Raw genomic sequence first — 6,349 nt, forward strand, 5'->3', positions numbered from 1 at the left:
AAGTATTTCAAAATTTCAATTTTGGGGGAAAACAATCAAAGTTTTATCAATTCATACAGTTAGTATACAAAAAGACAGATGGTAAGACACATATCTTAAAATTGCGGTATTGAGTTTGGTGTTCACACAACGTCAGCTGCCCAATTAGCGATAGGAAATCAGTTGTTGTTACAATCGTACTCTTATTTAGTTTGAAAGCACATTCGGTATAAACACACAATTTTAGGTACATTTGCAACGTAGCCAAATAGCTTCTCAGGAAATAAGTTCTTATTTTTACTGACATTTCAATGCATTTTCTGGTGCGGGCAACTGGTCGAATAGCTTCCCTCCTTTGTGAAGAGGCATACAAATGATACAGAAGGGTGGTCAAAGTAACGCAACTGTAGTTGATTTCGCCAGACAGATGCAAAATATTTCTTTTTAAAACGTCAGATCGAACAACTAGGAGGAAAGTGATTCACCTTTTTTACAACATAGTTTTCTCTCGCGCTGCTCCAAGAGATTCTTTTCATAGCCAAAAATTTGTTTAATGTGAGTACAGAAGTTGATTGGCATCGATGGGAATTGTTACCTCCTATTTTTCTTTATATATAAATACATATTTACTTTTTAGGTACATCTATCTTCTTTTAGGTAAAGTTTCCGTAAATTAGGTACAATTTTATAATTCAATTTTCCAATCCCTGATGGAATATCAGCTGTAAAAGAGGACCATAAATAAACATCTGATTTTTCTTTGTTCAATAAACATACCTCCAAGTCAAACTAAACATACCTAGCAGGGTTGCATAGAGAATCTGACACAAATTGATTACCAATTAATTATTAATTGGCAATTTATAATTTTAATTTTCGTATGATAAATTGTGTAACAATTAAGGCCTGCATTGGTGAAAAGGTTCTTAATTGCCAATAAGGTGCCTGTTTAAACATAGTCTTAGCCATATTTGGGAACTTTGGTTATCTGATATGGGCATTCCCATGGTGGCGCACGTGACAGGCGTACGATTTCAATGTGATACAAAAAAGAAATACCATTTGTTTTCTTTAACTTTTTTGGGCCATTGTATAGCACATAATTAGCTCTATATTTAACCGGAAAATGAAATCAATCGAACTGCTTGGTCCTGAAATATAAGCATTTAAAGAGAGTGTCGTTACGTGACAAAAAATGGAAGTTGATTTTTTCTTTTCTTGCAAAATCGCAAAACTCTTCGAATTGTGGATGGCTATTTTCATGAAACTTATTTTAATATGATTTGGAGCAATTCTAGTTGTTTTTAGAGTTTTTTGAATTAATGCAAATTATTTCAATTCTCTTTTACAACCCCAAGTGTGAAACGTGACGTGACGTGGCGTCACGTGACATAAATTTCCATCATTATTTTTTTGTTAATATTGCTTTTAAATTAACTTTTAACGCAAATAAAACATTTATTTTATGTAGAATATACTTTATATTTTGATTTCAGCGCCAATTCAGGGTCAATTTATTAGAAATCTATGATTTATTATGTTTCAACCACATACGCCAAATTCGAACCAAATCGGACCATAAATACGGTTTTTCGAAATATCTCGACCTTGGCACCACCTAGGAAAACCATTTTATGCAAACATGATTCTACTTACATAGCCAGTATATATTTTAAAGAGCAGACAAATCGGCCCGTAAATACGTTAGATATAAAACTTTTATTTTTTTTGTCGTGGTGGACATTCCGCTGGAAACACCCATATACAGAACATATTATACTTATCAAGCTTATTAATTGCATAATGAAATCTCCAAAAACGTAGACTTTAAGTTAGATTCATCTCTATATTATTAAACGTCCGATATACACATTTTTGCAATGGTATTACGTACACTGAGGGGAAAAAATATTAAAATCAATCAGAAACGTAATTGATCTTACTATAAACGTCAACGAAAGTAGGTACCGTATATTGGTAAATATTCAATTCAATTATGCGCATATAAAAACGACCGCGTTCGTTCTGAAAAAGCATCGGTGAAGTGAATAATCAAGATAAAAACCAAAAAAAAAATATTTATATTGCATGTTGCCTGCAGTGGAATTCGAACCCTGACCCTCTCTGGTACTACGTTTATGCGTAGTCAAATTCACGAAATCATTTCATGAATTTGGGTTAAAATTGGCTGCATAAACACAAATTAATGAATTTAGTTATACACGAAAGTTAACCATGAATTCGGCATCATTTCATGAATTAGTAGAAGTCCGGCAACGCCACACTTTACAAACAATTGTTGTTGAATATCAGAAAATAAACATTTTTAAGCGACAACAAGGGTGTTTTGTTTTAACTCATTCTAATCTGTTTACGTCGCTTAGCACTCATAATAAACTTTTAATAAATTAATTTTCGTGATTGGGATAAAGAAAAACATTTGGGTATTCACAGGATACGATTTCCACCAAATTTTGGCAAATAACCAATCGTGTGACACTGCCTTTAAACTTGTGTTTAGACGGATGTTATTAAAGAATGAACTATAAAAAACTAACCAAAATTAAGTTAAAAAAAATTATATTTTAAAACTTCTGACAACTTGGTGCTGCTATAATTTTTTCGACTACTGTACATTAAACTGCATCGCCACAAAAAAAGTAGCGGTTTTTCTGGCGGGATTACCAAACCTAGCATATTTTAAGACTTCTACCAAAATATTGCGGAAAAATATTAAGATACCTCTAAAAATTTAGTTTTTTATGAATAAAAATAGTTTCTTAAAGGATTTTCTGGAAAAAACCCCCAAATGACTAAACAGTTTAAGCTTAAAAAAAAACTCATTCACGTCCCAAATTTTTTTTTTTATCAAATGCCACCACATCTTAATTCAAAATGGAATGACACGCGTTTATCTTACCTTCCTCTTTCATACTTTGAATGAGCTTATTCGCAAATAAATTAAAAGGGAGAGAAAATACCTTACCAACGATACCTCATAAGTCTAAATTGGTAAGGTTTTGGCTGAGTTATTCAAGTTTTTCTTAAACCAGTCTTTGAAAAAAGGTCAAAAATAGCATCAGAAATCTCATTATTATGATTCCGTAGAAAAATTTTTCTAAATTTTTTTTATGCAAACTTTTTAAGCTTAAACTGTTAAGTAATCTGAGGTATATTCAAAAAAAAGATCTAAAAAAACTTTTTATTAATAAAAAACTAAATTTTTGGAGGTATTTTCAAAATGGTTCAGCTCACGTAAATCCTAATATTTTTGCGAGGTATTTTGGTGGAAGTCTTAAAATGTAATAGATTTTAAAATTCCAGTGGAAAACACTGGACTACTGTACATAAGTTGACTATGATTACTGGGCCGTGCTATTATAGTAGCACAAGCCACTATGTGCTAAAATTTTCAGGCAATAGCCTCATGCGATTATCGATTATATTTTTTGTTGTTTGTTTGAAATATTTTATTTGTATCAGTATTTTTCTTTTAATCAAAATACGTTGAATTAAAAGTGAAAATAAAAAAATATTTTGCCAGAACCCCCTCCAGAAAAAAAATTCTGGCTACGGCCCTGCACGGGTATATTAATTTTGTTCACATAACGGTTGTTTGTAACAGCCAAAACGAATCGAGATAGATATAGACAAATGTATATATAAATGCTCAGAATGAATAGAGAAGTCGATTAAGCCATGTCTGTCTGTCCGTCCGTCTGTCCGTCTGACCGTCCGTCCGTGTACACGATAACTCGAGCAAAAATTGAGATATCTCAACGAAATCTGGTATGTAGGTTTCTATTAATCCAAGGTAGTTTGGTGTTGAAAATGGGTGAAATCGGACTGTAACCATGCCCACTTCCCATATAACGGTAATTTCCAGAAGTACGAAAACTGCGATATTTTAGTAACTACTCAAGATAATTCACTCAAAAATTATATTTACAATAATTTTCAGACGAAAAATAAGAATATTATAAATTTTTGGAAAATGGGCGTAGCCACGCCCACTTATGACGTGTACATGTGTATATCTTGGTAAACGCCGCACCAATTTCTTCCAAACTTGGCACAGTTGTTGGCCTTGGTACAGCATACTAAAGCGGACAATAACCACGCCCACTTCCCATATAACGGTAATTTAGAGAAATACAAAATCTTCGATAAATCAGTAAATATTAAAGCTAATTTATTCAAAATTTATGCTTACAACAATTGTTTACCAAGAAATACATCTATGGTAAAATTTTTGAAAAAGGGCGTGGCACCGCCCACTCATGATCACATATATGTATATGGGTAACCATTCTAACAATTTGTACCAAACGCCGGGTATTTAATGTTCGGCTCCGCCCGAACTTAGACTTTCTTACTTGTTTTTAATATTCATTATTTACTTATTTGTGTTGATTACGGGAATTCGAACCAATATGTATAAAAAAATCGTCATTTATGTATTTATATACCGAATAGGTGCTTTTGTTAAATACCCTCATTTATGTATATAAGTATTTTAAACAATAACATCTAGAAGATGTACTGCGTTCAAAAAACAGCCTCATTTATATACAGTTACAAAATTGAGTATGCTGTAATTGTTTCTAATATTTGCAATGTTTTTATACTAAACTTTGTTGTTAATTTCTTTATTAAAATATGGCTTATATTGCAAACTTTTTAATACGAATTAAAAAAAGCTGTGCAGTTTTATAGCCCGTTAAATTTTAGTATAATAACACTGTGAGACAAATGGTAGGGGTCAGTGATCGGGAAGGGTTCAAACTACCGTGGAAAGTTATATCGTTAAAAAAGAAATTATACGTGTCCCGGCGTTCCCTGGGTCACGTCTAGGAATCGAGATATATCGATTTGAAGTTAGTAACTATCATATAGGGGAAATTGTCACCTTTGGTGGTCTTTTTTTTTGACATAACTCGAGAACCACTAGTCCGATTTTGCTCAAACAAATTTAAAAAAATTAAAAATTACAATTCCTTTAATCTGTTCATATAACGTTTTTCTATATAATCAACAGTTTTGCCGGTAAAAATAAATGTATGAAGAAAAAAAAATATTTTTTGCCTAAAATATTAAATTTTTTTATTTTTTAAATTCATAAAAAATCCAAAACGGAAAAAAAGGCAAGTCGTATTACTTTCACGCAAACTCACGTAACCTTTAAGCAAAATGAGACATAGATCATGAAAATCGATGGACGCGTTTCGCTTTTATTCACAATTAAGTGAAGGTATCTCATTTTGACAAGAGAATTTCACAAGATACATACTTTAATAAAAGAAATTTCATAAAAAAAAGCATTGCAAATATTTGAAAAAATTACCGCAACCTCAATTTTGTGAGTAATTTTGAGTATGTATGTATGTTAAACAATAACATTTTGATCAATTTGTTTCACCTAGTTAATGATATACAATGAATTAAAATATACTAGAGTGCCAGTTACTGTCGAAATTCGACAGTTTTTATAGTTTTAGAAGCCTTGGAGAGGTTTTCTAACTTAACACGTAGCAAAACTTATACGGTACAAATAAACTAACCGGAAAATCTTCTGCTAAAACGTAACTAATTTTTTTTTATCTGAGAAGGTCTTTGGAGGACTTCGGCAGGACTTGGAATTGTTCCGATACATTCAAGTTTATCGATAAATTTCAATGATTTGATACATATCGATAGTTCGATGAATTTCAAGAACACTAAAATTCGTTAACTCAACAAAATTCGTTAACTCGACCAATTTCAATAACTGTGAAATTCGATGGCTCGATAAATTTCGATAACTCAAAAATGTAAAAACTTTGGATACCTTTATAAATTTTTATGTTTGACATCTCCACATTTTTCGAAAACTATCTAAACATTTTGATAACTCGTTACACTCTGTTAAGACGATTAAATTCGATAAGCAGTGATAAATCGATAAGCTTATATTACCTTAAAATTTCGATAAATCGATATATTTTGAAAATTCCATAAACTTCGCTTCGTTGAACCAACCAATTTCAGTAGATCAATAATTATCGATAACTCTGTAAGTTGAAAGAACTCTATGCATTACGGCACCTCGATAAATTTCGTTAAGTCTATAAATAATGATAATTAAATAAATATCGATAACTTGATACATTTCTTTAACTTGACAAATTTCGTTAATTTCACACATTTTTATAGCTCGATAACTATCCGTAAATTTGGACAACTAAGTTTCTGTGTCTATAAATTTCGAAAACTCAGTAAACATTGATCAGTTTGAATAATTCGATACGTTGCGATAACTTAATAAGCATGGATAAATTTCGATAATTATAAACTTCGAGTATTCGATAAATTTCAGTAACCTTTATGGCTG

Source organism: Rhagoletis pomonella, unplaced genomic scaffold (genome assembly GCF_013731165.1).
Source record: "Rhagoletis pomonella isolate Grant_MI unplaced genomic scaffold, Rhpom_1.0 Rhpom_scaffold_00003, whole genome shotgun sequence".
Lineage (NCBI taxonomy): Eukaryota > Metazoa > Arthropoda > Insecta > Diptera > Tephritidae > Rhagoletis > Rhagoletis pomonella.